This window comes from Pleuronectes platessa, chromosome 23 (genome assembly GCF_947347685.1).
Source record: "Pleuronectes platessa chromosome 23, fPlePla1.1, whole genome shotgun sequence".
Lineage (NCBI taxonomy): Eukaryota > Metazoa > Chordata > Actinopteri > Pleuronectiformes > Pleuronectidae > Pleuronectes > Pleuronectes platessa.
Genome location: NC_070648.1, coordinates 16,356,726 through 16,371,137, shown reverse-complemented (window position 1 = coordinate 16,371,137; position 14,412 = coordinate 16,356,726).

Below are 14,412 nucleotides of genomic sequence, written 5' to 3'. Positions count from 1 at the left end.
TATAATGTAAAGCGCCTACAAATGTCCCATGTATTGTATTTTTCCCTAACACAAAGAGTGGAACATTTCTAGGAATTTTCAGCACTCAGGGTGAGGGCTTTAGAGTGGGTCCCCGGGCTCAGCCATATTTGGAGGTTTTTTCTCCCATGTTTTGTATTTTTCCCCATGAAAACGTGTGGGACATTTTTAGGCATTTTTGCTGTAATGTAAAGTGCCTAGAAGTGTCCCAAGTATTGTATCTTTCCCTAACACAAAGAGTGAGAAATTTCTAGGCATTTTCAGCACTCAGGACGGGGGCCTAAGTGTGGGTCCACGGGCACGGCCGGTGCTGGTGCTGGGTCTCTCCATGGAGGGCCGGGTCAGCGAAATCGGACTAAGTGTGGAATGGAGAACCAAGAGTGCGAGGCTCTTTAACCCAGGCCCATGGGTGATAACACTCAGGACGGGGGCTTAAGTGTGGGTCTCAGGGCACGGCCGGTGCTGGTGCTTTGTCTCTCCTTGGAGGCCCGGGTCAACGAAATCTGACTAAGTGTGGAATGGAGAACCAAGGGCGCAAGGCTCTTTAACCCAGGCCCATGGGTGATAACACTCAGGACGGGGGCTCAAGTGTGGGTCTCCGGTCACGGCCGGTGCTGGTGCTGGGTCTCTCCATGGAGGGCTGGGTCAGCGAAATCGGACTAAGTGTGGAATGGAGAACCAAGGGCGCGAGGCTCTTTAACCAAGGCCCATGGGTGATAACACTCAGGAGGGGTACTTAAGTGTGGGTCCCCGGGCACGGCCGGTGCTGGTGCTTGGTCTCTCCTTGGTGGCCCGGGTCAGTGAAATGTGACTAAGAAACAGATCTAAACACAGGAAACTGATATACATATGTTTCCTTTGATTCCTTCCGAGATAACCATAGGCAACATGGGTAAGAACGGGAACAAAGGATCCTTTTGAGATAAGCATAGGAGTGTTTCCTTTAAAGAGGATCATAGGAATGTTTCCTTTTGAATTACTCAGAGAGAGACCCAAATATTGCACTTCCGTAACCCCTAGTATGGGACATTTCTAGGCATTTTGCTGTAATGTAAAGTGCCTACAAGTGTCCCATGTATTGTATTACCCTAACATAAAAAAGTGTGGGACATTTCCAGGCATTTTGCCTCAATGATAAGTGCCTAGAAGCGTCCGGCTCATTCTGATTGGTTGGGACATTTCTAGGCATCTTTGCTATAATGTAAAGCGCCTACAAATGTCCCATGTATTGTATTTTTCCCTAACACAAAGAGTGGAACATTTCTAGGAATTTTCAGCACTCAGGGTGAGGGCTTTAGAGTGGGTCCCCGGGCTCAGCCATATTTGGAGGTTTTTTCTCCCATGTTTTGTATTTTTCCCCATGAAAACGTGTGGGACATTTCTAGGCATTTTTGCTGTAATGTAAAGTGCCTAGAAGTGTCCCAAGTATTGTATCTTTCCCTAACACAAAGAGTGAGACATTTCTAGGCATTTTCAGCACTCAGGACGGGGGCCTAAGTGTGGGTCCCCGGGCACGGCCGGTGCTGGTGCTGGGTCTCTCCATGGAGGCCCGGGTCAACGAAATCTGACTAAGTGTTGAATGGAGAACCAAGGGCGCGAGGCTCTTTAACCCAGGCCCATGGGTGATAACATTCAGGACTGGGGCTTAAGTTTGGGTCTCCGGGCACAGCCGGTGCTTTTCTGGGTCTCTCCATGGAGGCCCGGGTCAGCGAAATCTGACTAAGTGTGGAATGGAGAACCAAGAGCGCGAGGCTCTTTAACCCAGGCCCATGGGTGATAACACTCAGGAGGGGGACTTAAGTGTGGGTCCCCGGGCACGGCCGGTGCTGGTGCTTGGTCGCTCCGCGGAGGCCCGGTTCAGTGAAATGTGACTAAGAAACAGATCTAAACACAGGAAACTGATATACATATGTTTCCTTTCATTCCATTGGAGATAACCATAGGAAATATGGGTAAGAACGGGAACCAAGGATCCTTTGGAGATAAGCATAGGAGTGTTTCCTTTAGGGAGGATCATAGGAATGTTTTCTTTTGAATTACTCAGAGAGAGACCCAAATATTGCACTTCCGTAACCCCTAGTATGGGACATTTATAGGCATTTTGCTGTAATGTAAAGTGCCTAGAAGTGTCCCATGCATTGTATTACCCTAACTTAAAAAAGTGTGGGACATTTCCAGGCATTTTGCCTCAATGATAAGTGCCTAGAAGCGTCCGGCTCATTCTGATTGGTTGGGACATTTCTAGGCATATTTGCTATAATGTAAAGCGCCTACAAATGTCCCATGTATTGTATTTTTCCCTAACACAAAGAGTGGAACATGTCTAGGCATTTTCAGCACTCAGGGTGAGGGCTTTAGAGTGTGTCCCCGGGCTCAGCCATATTTGGAGGTTTTTTCTCCCATGTTTTGTATTTTTCCCCATGAAAACGTGTGGGACATTTCTAGGTTTTTTTGCTGTAATGTAAAGTGCCTAGAAGTGTCCCAAGTATTGTATCTTTCCCTAACACAAAGAGTGAGACATTTCTAGGCATTTTCAGCACTCAGGACGGGGGCCTAAGTGTGGGTCCCCGGGCACGGCCGGTGCTGGTGCTTGGTCTCTCCATGGAGGCCCGGGACAGCGAAATTTGACTAAGTGTGGAATGGAGAACCAAGGGCGAGAGGCTCTTTAACCCAGGTCAATGGGTGATAACACTCAGGACGGGGCCTTAAGTGTGGGTCTCCGGTCACGGCCGGTGCTGGTGCTGGGTCTCTCCATGGAGGCCTGGGTCAGCGAAATCGGACTAAGTGTGGAATGGAGAACCAAGGGCGCGAGGCTCTTTAACCAAGGCCCATGGGTGATAACACTCAAGATGGGGGCTTAAGTGTGGGTCTCCGGGCACGGCCTGTGCTGGTGCTGGGTCTCTCTTTGGAGGCCCGGGTCAGCGAAATCTGACTAAGTTTGGAATGGAGAACCAAGAGCGCGAGGCTCTTTAACCCAGGCCCATGGGTGATAACAATCAGGACGGGGGCTTAAGTGTGGGTCTCAGGGCACGGCCGTTGCTGGTTCTTGGACTCTCCTTGGAGGCCCGGGTCAGCGAAATCTGACTAAGTGTGGATTGGAGAACCAAGAGCGCGAGGCTCTTTAACCCAGGCCCATGGGTGATAACACTCAGGAGGGGGACTTAAGTGTGGGTCCCCGGGCACGGCCGGTGCTGGTGCTTGGTCTCTCCTTGGTGGCCCGGGTCAGTGAAATGTGACTAAGAAACAGATCTAAACACAGGAAACTGATATACATATGTTTCCTTTGATTCCTTCCGAGATAACCATAGGCAACATGGGTAAGAACGGGAACAAAGGATCCTTTTGAGATAAGCATAGGAGTGTTTCCTTTAAAGAGGATCATAGGAATGTTTCCTTTTGAATTACTCAGAGAGAGACCCAAATATTGCACTTCCGTAACCCCTAGTATGGGACATTTCTAGGCATTTTGCTGTAATGTAAAGTGCCTACAAGTGTCCCATGTATTGTATTACCCTAACATAAAAAAGTGTGGGACATTTCCAGGCATTTTGCCTCAATGATAAGTGCCTAGAAGCGTCCGGCTCATTCTGATTGGTTGGGACATTTCTAGGCATCTTTGCTATAATGTAAAGCGCCTACAAATGTCCCATGTATTGTATTTTTCCCTAACACAAAGAGTGGAACATTTCTAGGAATTTTCAGCACTCAGGGTGAGGGCTTTAGAGTGGGTCCCCGGGCTCAGCCATATTTGGAGGTTTTTTCTCCCATGTTTTGTATTTTTCCCCATGAAAACGTGTGGGACATTTTTAGGCATTTTTGCTGTAATGTAAAGTGCCTAGAAGTGTCCCAAGTATTGTATCTTTCCCTAACACAAAGAGTGAGAAATTTCTAGGCATTTTCAGCACTCAGGACGGGGGCCTAAGTGTGGGTCCACGGGCACGGCCGGTGCTGGTGCTGGGTCTCTCCATGGAGGGCCGGGTCAGCGAAATCGGACTAAGTGTGGAATGGAGAACCAAGAGTGCGAGGCTCTTTAACCCAGGCCCATGGGTGATAACACTCAGGACGGGGGCTTAAGTGTGGGTCTCAGGGCACGGCCGGTGCTGGTGCTTTGTCTCTCCTTGGAGGCCCGGGTCAACGAAATCTGACTAAGTGTGGAATGGAGAACCAAGGGCGCAAGGCTCTTTAACCCAGGCCCATGGGTGATAACACTCAGGACGGGGGCTCAAGTGTGGGTCTCCGGTCACGGCCGGTGCTGGTGCTGGGTCTCTCCATGGAGGGCTGGGTCAGCGAAATCGGACTAAGTGTGGAATGGAGAACCAAGGGCGCGAGGCTCTTTAACCAAGGCCCATGGGTGATAACACTCAGGAGGGGTACTTAAGTGTGGGTCCCCGGGCACGGCCGGTGCTGGTGCTTGGTCTCTCCGTGGAGGCCCGGTTCAGTGAAATGTGACTAAGAAAGAGATCTAAACACAGGAAACTGATATACATATGTTTCCTTTGATTCCTTTGGAGATAACCATAGGAAATATGGTTAAAAACGGGAACCAAGTATCCTTTGGAGACAAGCATAGGAGTGTTTCCTTTAAAGAGGATCATAGGAATGTTTCCTTTTGAATTACTCATAGAGAGACCCAAATATTGCACTTCCGTAACCCCTAGTGTGGGACATTTCTAGGCATTTTGCTGTAATGTAAAGTGCCTACAAGTGTCCCATGTATTGTATTACCCTAACACCAAAGGTGTGGGACATTTCCAGGCATTTTGCCTCAATGATAAGTGCCTAGAAGCGTCCGGCTCATTCTGATTGGTTGGGACATTTCTAGGCATCTTTGCTATAATGTAAAGCGCCTACAAATGTCCCATGTATTGTATTTTTCCCTAACACAAAGAGTGGAACATTTCTAGGCATTTTCAGCACTCAGGGTGAGGGCTTTAGAGTGGGTCCCCGGTCTCAGCCATATTTGGAGGTTTTTTCTCCCATGTTTTGTATTTTTCCCCATGAAAACGTGTGGGACATTTCTAGGCATTTTTGCTGTAATGTAAAGTGCCTAGAAGTGTCCCAAGTATTGTATCTTTCCCTAACACAAAGAGTGAGACATTTCTAGGCATTTTCAGCACTCAGGACGGGGGCCTAAGTGTGGGTCCCCGGGCACGGCCGGTGCTGGTGCTGGGTCTCTCCATGGAGGCCCGGGTCAGCGAAATCTGACTAAGTGTGGAATGGAGAACCAAGAGCGCGAGGCTCTTTAACCCAGGCCCATGGGTGATAACACTCAGGAGGGGGACTTAAGTGTGGGTCCCCGGGCACGGCCGGTGCTGGTGCTTGGTCTCTCCGCGGAGGCCCGGTTCAGTGAAATGTGACTAAGAAACAGATCTAAACACAGGAAACTGATATACATATGTTTCCTTTCATTCCATTGGAGATAACCATAGGAAATATGGGTAAGAACGGGAACCAAGGATCCTTTGGAGATAAGCATAGGAGTGTTTCCTTTAGGGAGGATCATAGGAATGTTTTCTTTTGAATTACTCAGAGAGAGACCCAAATATTGCACTTCCGTAACCCCTAGTATGGGACATTTATAGGCATTTTGCTGTAATGTAAAGTGCCTAGAAGTGTCCCATGCATTGTATTACCCTAACTTAAAAAAGTGTGGGACATTTCCAGGCATTTTGCCTCAATGATAAGTGCCTAGAAGCGTCCGGCTCATTCTGATTGGTTGGGACATTTCTAGGCATATTTGCTATAATGTAAAGCGCCTACAAATGTCCCATGTATTGTATTTTTCCCTAACACAAAGAGTGGAACATGTCTAGGCATTTTCAGCACTCAGGGTGAGGGCTTTAGAGTGTGTCCCCGGGCTCAGCCATATTTGGAGGTTTTTTCTCCCATGTTTTGTATTTTTCCCCATGAAAACGTGTGGGACATTTCTAGGTTTTTTTGCTGTAATGTAAAGTGCCTAGAAGTGTCCCAAGTATTGTATCTTTCCCTAACACAAAGAGTGAGACATTTCTAGGCATTTTCAGCACTCAGGACGGGGGCCTAAGTGTGGGTCCCTGGGCACGGCCGGTGCTGGTGCTTGGTCTCTCCATGGAGGCCCGGGACAGCGAAATTTGACTAAGTGTGGAATGGAGAACCAAGGGCGAGAGGCTCTTTAACCCAGGTCAATGGGTGATAACACTCAGGACGGGGCCTTAAGTGTGGGTCTCCGGTCACGGCCGGTGCTGGTGCTGGGTCTCTCCATGGAGGCCTGGGTCAGCGAAATCGGACTAAGTGTGGAATGGAGAACCAAGGACGCGAGGCTCTTTAACCAAGGCCCATGGGTGATAACACTCAAGATGGGGGCTTAAGTGTGGGTCTCCGGGCACGGCCTGTGCTGGTGCTGGGTCTCTCTTTGGAGGCCCGGGTCAGCGAAATCTGACTAAGTTTGGAATGGAGAACCAAGAGCGCGAGGCTCTTTAACCCAGGCCCATGGGTGATAACAATCAGGACGGGGGCTTAAGTGTGGGTCTCAGGGCACGGCCGTTGCTGGTTCTTGGACTCTCCTTGGAGGCCCGGGTCAGCGAAATCTGACTAAGTGTGGATTGGAGAACCAAGAGCGCGAGGCTCTTTAACCCAGGCCCATGGGTGATAACACTCAGGAGGGGGACTTAAGTGTGGGTCCCCGGGCACGGCCGGTGCTGGTGCTTGGTCTCTCCTTGGTGGCCCGGGTCAGTGAAATGTGACTAAGAAACAGATCTAAACACAGGAAACTGATATACATATGTTTCCTTTGATTCCTTCCGAGATAACCATAGGCAACATGGGTAAGAACGGGAACAAAGGATCCTTTTGAGATAAGCATAGGAGTGTTTCCTTTAAAGAGGATCATAGGAATGTTTCCTTTTGAATTACTCAGAGAGAGACCCAAATATTGCACTTCCGTAACCCCTAGTATGGGACATTTCTAGGCATTTTGCTGTAATGTAAAGTGCCTACAAGTGTCCCATGTATTGTATTACCCTAACATAAAAAAGTGTGGGACATTTCCAGGCATTTTGCCTCAATGATAAGTGCCTAGAAGCGTCCGGCTCATTCTGATTGGTTGGGACATTTCTAGGCATCTTTGCTATAATGTAAAGCGCCTACAAATGGCCCATGTATTGTATTTTTCCCTAACACAAAGAGTGGAACATTTCTAGGAATTTTCAGCACTCAGGGTGAGGGCTTTAGAGTGGGTCCCCGGGCTCAGCCATATTTGGAGGTTTTTTCTCCCATGTTTTGTATTTTTCCCCATGAAAACGTGTGGGACATTTTTAGGCATTTTTGCTGTAATGTAAAGTGCCTAGAAGTGTCCCAAGTATTGTATCTTTCCCTAACACAAAGAGTGAGAAATTTCTAGGCATTTTCAGCACTCAGGACGGGGGCCTAAGTGTGGGTCCACGGGCACGGCCGGTGCTGGTGCTGGGTCTCTCCATGGAGGGCCGGGTCAGCGAAATCGGACTAAGTGTGGAATGGAGAACCAAGAGTGCGAGGCTCTTTAACCCAGGCCCATGGGTGATAACACTCAGGACGGGGGCTTAAGTGTGGGTCTCAGGGCACGGCCGGTGCTGGTGCTTTGTCTCTCCTTGGAGGCCCGGGTCAACGAAATCTGACTAAGTGTGGAATGGAGAACCAAGAGCGCGAGGCTCTTTAACCCAGGCCCATGGGTGATAACACTCAGGAGGGGGACTTAAGTGTGGGTCCCCGGGCACGGCCGGTGCTGGTGCTTGGTCTCTCCGCGGAGGCCCGGTTCAGTGAAATGTGACTAAGAAACAGATCTAAACACAGGAAACTGATATACATATGTTTCCTTTCATTCCATTGGAGATAACCATAGGAAATATGGGTAAGAACGGGAACCAAGGATCCTTTGGAGATAAGCATAGGAGTGTTTCCTTTAGGGAGGATCATAGGAATGTTTTCTTTTGAATTACTCAGAGAGAGACCCAAATATTGCACTTCCGTAACCCCTAGTATGGGACATTTATAGGCATTTTGCTGTAATGTAAAGTGCCTAGAAGTGTCCCATGCATTGTATTACCCTAACTTAAAAAAGTGTGGGACATTTCCAGGCATTTTGCCTCAATGATAAGTGCCTAGAAGCGTCCGGCTCATTCTGATTGGTTGGGACATTTCTAGGCATATTTGCTATAATGTAAAGCGCCTACAAATGTCCCATGTATTGTATTTTTCCCTAACACAAAGAGTGGAACATGTCTAGGCATTTTCAGCACTCAGGGTGAGGGCTTTAGAGTGTGTCCCCGGGCTCAGCCATATTTGGAGGTTTTTTCTCCCATGTTTTGTATTTTTCCCCATGAAAACGTGTGGGACATTTCTAGGTTTTTTTGCTGTAATGTAAAGTGCCTAGAAGTGTCCCAAGTATTGTATCTTTCCCTAACACAAAGAGTGAGACATTTCTAGGCATTTTCAGCACTCAGGACGGGGGCCTAAGTGTGGGTCCCCGGGCACGGCCGGTGCTGGTGCTTGGTCTCTCCATGGAGGCCCGGGACAGCGAAATTTGACTAAGTGTGGAATGGAGAACCAAGGGCGAGAGGCTCTTTAACCCAGGTCAATGGGTGATAACACTCAGGACGGGGCCTTAAGTGTGGGTCTCCGGTCACGGCCGGTGCTGGTGCTGGGTCTCTCCATGGAGGCCTGGGTCAGCGAAATCGGACTAAGTGTGGAATGGAGAACCAAGGACGCGAGGCTCTTTAACCAAGGCCCATGGGTGATAACACTCAAGATGGGGGCTTAAGTGTGGGTCTCCGGGCACGGCCTGTGCTGGTGCTGGGTCTCTCTTTGGAGGCCCGGGTCAGCGAAATCTGACTAAGTTTGGAATGGAGAACCAAGAGCGCGAGGCTCTTTAACCCAGGCCCATGGGTGATAACAATCAGGACGGGGGCTTAAGTGTGGGTCTCAGGGCACGGCCGTTGCTGGTTCTTGGACTCTCCTTGGAGGCCCGGGTCAGCGAAATCTGACTAAGTGTGGATTGGAGAACCAAGAGCGCGAGGCTCTTTAACCCAGGCCCATGGGTGATAACACTCAGGAGGGGGACTTAAGTGTGGGTCCCCGGGCACGGCCGGTGCTGGTGCTTGGTCTCTCCTTGGTGGCCCGGGTCAGTGAAATGTGACTAAGAAACAGATCTAAACACAGGAAACTGATATACATATGTTTCCTTTGATTCCTTCCGAGATAACCATAGGCAACATGGGTAAGAACGGGAACAAAGGATCCTTTTGAGATAAGCATAGGAGTGTTTCCTTTAAAGAGGATCATAGGAATGTTTCCTTTTGAATTACTCAGAGAGAGACCCAAATATTGCACTTCCGTAACCCCTAGTATGGGACATTTCTAGGCATTTTGCTGTAATGTAAAGTGCCTACAAGTGTCCCATGTATTGTATTACCCTAACATAAAAAAGTGTGGGACATTTCCAGGCATTTTGCCTCAATGATAAGTGCCTAGAAGCGTCCGGCTCATTCTGATTGGTTGGGACATTTTTAGGCATCTTTGCTATAATGTAAAGCGCCTACAAATGGCCCATGTATTGTATTTTTCCCTAACACAAAGAGTGGAACATTTCTAGGCATTTTCAGCACTCAGGGTGAGGGCTTTAGAGTGGGTCCCCGGGCTCAGCCATATTTGGAGGTTTTTTCTCCCATATTTTGTATTTTTCCCCATGAAAACGTGTGGGACATTTCTAGGCATTTTTGCTGTAATGTAAAGTGTCTAGAAGTGTCCCAAGTATTGTATCTTTCCCTAACACAAAGAGTGAGACATTTCTAGGCATTTTCAGCACTCAGGACGGGGGCCTAAGTGTGGGTCCCCGGGCACGGCCGGTGCTGGTGCTGGGTCTCTCCATGGAGGCCCGGGACGGCGAAATTTGACTAAGTGTGGAATGGAGAACCAAGGGCGAGAGGCTCTTTAACCCAGGTCAAAGGGTGATAACACTCAGGACGGGGCCTTAAGTGTGGGTCTCCGGTCACGGCCGGTGCTGGTGCTGGGTCTCTCCATGGAGGCCTAGGTCAGCGAAATCGGACTAAGTGTGGAATGGAGAACCAAGGGCGCGAGGCTCTTTAACCAAGGCCCATGGGTGATAACACTCAAGATGGGGGCTTAAGTGTGGGTCTCCGGGCACGGCCTGTGCTGGTGCTGGGTCTCTCTTTGGAGGCCCGGGTCAGCGAAATCTGACTAAGTTTGGAATGGAGAACCAAGAGCGCGAGGCTCTTTAACCCAGGCCCATGGGTGATAACACTCAGGACGGGGGCTTAAGTGTGGGTCTCAGGGCACGGCCGTTGCTGGTTCTTGGACTCTCCTTGGAGGCCCGGGTCAGCGAAATCTGACTAAGTGTGGATTGGAGAACCAAGAGTGCGAGGCTCTTTAACCCAGGCCCATGGGTGATAACACTCAGGACGGGGGCTTAAGTGTGGGTCTCAGGGCACGGCCGTTGCTGGTTCTTGGACTCTCCTTGGAGGCCCGGGTCAGCGAAATCTGACTAAGTGTGGATTGGAGAACCAAGAGCGCGAGGCTCTTTAACCCAGGCCCATGGGTGATAACACTCAGGAGGGGGACTTAAGTGTGGGTCCCCGGGCACGGCCGGTGCTGGTGCTTGGTCTCTCCTTGGTGGCTCGGGTCAGTGAAATGTGACTAAGAAAGAGATCTAAACACAGGAAACTGATATACATATGTTTCCTTTGATTCCTTCCGAGATAACCGTAGGCAACATGGGTAAGAACGGGAACAAAGGATCCTTTGGAGATAAGCAAAGGAGTGTTTCCTTTAAAGAGGATCATAGGAATGTTTCCTTTTGAATTACTCAGAGAGAGACCCAAATATTGCACTTCCGTAACCCCTAGTATGGGACATTTCTAGGCATTTTGCTGTAATGTAAAGTGCCTACAAGTGTCCCATGTATTGTTTTACCCTAACACCAAAGGTGTGGGACATTTCCAGGCATTTTGCCTCAATGACAAGTGCCTAGAAGCGTCCGGCTCATTCTGATTGGTTAGGACATTTCTAGGCATCTTTGCTATAATGTAAAGCGCCTACAAATGTCCCATGTATTGTATTTTTCCCTAACACAAAGAGTGGAACATTTCTAGGCATTTTCAGCACTCAGGGTGAGGGCTTTAGAGTGGGTCCCCGGGCTCAGCCATATTTGGAGGTTTTTTCTCCCATGTTTTGTATTTTTCCCCATGAAAACGTGTGGGACATTTCTAGGCATTTTTGCTGTAATGTAAAGTGCCTAGAAGTGTCCCAAGTATTGTATCTTTCCCTAACACAAAGAGTGAGACATTTCTAGGCATTTTCAGCACTCAGGACGGGGGCCTAAGTGTGGGTCCCCGGGCACGGCCGGTGCTGGTGCTGGGTCTCTCCATGGAGGCCCGGGTCAGCGAAATCTGACTAAGTGTTGAATGGAGAACCAAGGGCGCGAGGCTCTTTAACCCAGGCCCATGGGTGATAACATTCAGGACTGGGGCTTAAGTTTGGGTCTCCGGGCACAGCCGGTGCTTTTCTGGGTCTCTCCATGGAGGCCCGGGTCAGCGAAATCTGACTAAGTGTGGAATGGAGAACCAAGAGCGCGAGGCTCTTTAACCCAGCCCCATGGGTGATAACACTCAGGAGGGGGACTTAAGTGTGGGTCCCCGGGCACGGCCGGTGCTGGTGCTTGGTCTCTCCGCGGAGGCCCGGTTCAGTGAAATGTGACTAAGAAACAGATCTAAACACAGGAAACTGATATACATATGTTTCCTTTCATTCCTTTGGAGATAACCATAGGAAATATGGGTAAGAACGGGAACCAAGGATCCTTTGGAGATAAGCATAGGAGTGTTTCCTTTAGGGAGGATCATAGGAATGTTTTCTTTTGAATTACTCAGAGAGAGACCCAAATATTGCACTTCCGTAACCCCTAGTATGGGACATTTATAGGCATTTTGCTGTAATGTAAAGTGCCTAGAAGTGTCCCATGTATTGTATTACCCTAACTTAAAAAAGTGTGGGACATTTCCAGGCATTTTGCCTCAATGATAAGTGCCTAGAAGCTTCCGGCTCATTCTGATTGGTTGGGACATTTCTAGGCATCTTTGCTATAATGTAAAGCGCCTACAAATGTCCCATGTATTGTATTTTTCCCTAACACAAAGAGTGGAACATGTCTAGGCATTTTCAGCACTCAGGGTGAGGGCTTTAGAGTGGGTCCCCGGGCTCAGCCATATTTGGAGGTTTTTTCTCCCATGTTTTGTATTTTTCCCCATGAAAACGTGTGGGACATTTCTAGGTTTGTTTGCTGTAATGTAAAGTGCCTAGAAGTGTCCCAAGTATTGTATCTTTCCCTAACACAAAGAGTGAGACATTTCTAGGCATTTTCAGCACTCAGGACGGGGGCCTAAGTGTGGTTCCCCGGGCACGGCCGGTGCTGGTGCTGGGTCTCTCCATGGAGGCCCGGGACAGCGAAATTTGACTAAGTGTGGAATGGAGAACCAAGGGCGAGAGGCTCTTTAACCCAGGTCAATGGGTGATAACACTCAGGACGGGGCCTTAAGTGTGGGTCTCCGGTCACGGCCGGTGCTGGTGCTGGGTCTCTCCATGGAGGCCTGGGTCAGCGAAATCGGACTAAGTGTGGAATGGAGAACCAAGGGCGCGAGGCTCTTTAACCAAGGCCCATGGGTGAAAACATTCAAGATGGGGGCTTAAGTGTGGGTCTCCGGGCACGGCCTGTGCTGGTGCTGGGTCTCTCTTTGGAAGCCCGGGTCAGCGAAATCTGACTAAGTTTGGAATGGAGAACCAAGAGCGCGAGGCTCTTTAACCCAGGCCCATGGGTGATAACACTCAGGACGGGGGCTTAAGTGTGGGTCTCAGGGCACGGCCGGTGCTGGTGCTTGGTCTCTCCTTGGAGGCCCGGGTCAGCGAAATCTGACTAAGTTTGGAATGGAGAACCAAGAGCCTGAGGCTCTTTAACCCAGGCCCATGGTTGACAACACTCAGGACGGGGGCTTAAGTGTGGGTCTCCGGGCATGGCCGGTGCTGGTGCTTGGTCTCTCCTTGGAGGCCCGGGTCAGCGAAATCTGACTAAGTGTGGAATGGAGAACCAAGAGCGCGAGGCTCTTTAACCCAGGCCCATGGGTGATAACACTCAGGAGGGGGACTTAAGTGTGGGTCCCCGGGCACGGCCGGTGCTGGTGCTTGGTCTCTCCGTCGAGGCCCGGTTCAGTGAAATGTGACTAAGAAAGAGATCTAAACACAGGAAACTGATATACATATGTTTCCTTTCATTCCTTTGGAGATAACCATAGGACATATGGGTAAGAACGGGAACCAAGGATCCTTTGGAGATTAGCAAAGGAGTGTTTCCTTTAGGGAGGATCATAGGAATGTTTTCTTTTGAATTACTCAGAGAGAGACCCAAATATTGCACTTCCGTAACCCCTAGTATGGGACATTTCTAGGGATTTTGCAGTAATGTAAAGTGCCTACAAGTGTCCCATGTATTGTATTACCCTAACATAAAAAAGTGTGGGACATTTCCAAGCACTTTGCCTCAATGATAAGTGCCTAGAAGCGTCCGGCTCATTCTGATTGGTTGGGACATTTCTAGGCATCTTTGCTATAATGTAAAGCGCCTACAAATGTCCCATGTATTGTATTTTTCGCTAACACAAAGAGTGGAACATGTCTAGGCATTTTCAGCACTCAGGGTGAGGGCTTTAGAGTGGGTCCCCGGGCTCAGCCATATTTGGAGGTTTTTTCTCCCATGTTTTGTATTTTTCCCCATGAAAAAATGTGGGACATTTCTAGGCATTTTTGCTATAATGTAAAGTGCCTAGAAATGTCCCAACTATTGTTTCTTTCCCTAACACAAAGAGTGAGAAATTTCTAGGCATTTTCAGCACTCAGGACGGGGGCCTAAGTGTGGGTCCCCGGGCACGGCCGTTGCTGGTGCTGGGTCTCTTAATGTATTCCCGGGTCAGTGAAAAGTGACTAAGTATGGAATGGAGAACCAAGAGCGCGAGGCTCTTTAACCCAGGCCCATGGGTGATAACACTCAGGACGGGGGCTTAAGTGTGGGTCTCCGGTCACGGCCGGTGCTGGTGCTGGGTCTCTCCATGGAGGGCTGGGTCAGCGAAATCGGACTAAGTGTGGAATGGAGAACCAAGGGCGCGAGGCTCTTTAACCAAGGCCCATGGGTGATAACACTCAGGACGGGGGCTTAAGTGTGGGTCTCCGGGCACGGCCGGTGCTGGTGCTGGGTCTCTCCATGGAGGCCTGGGTCATCGAAATCGGACTAAGTGTGGAATGGAGAACCAAGGGCGCGAGGCTCTTTAACCAAGGCCCATGGGTGATAACACTCAGGACGGGGGCTTAAGTGTGGGTCTC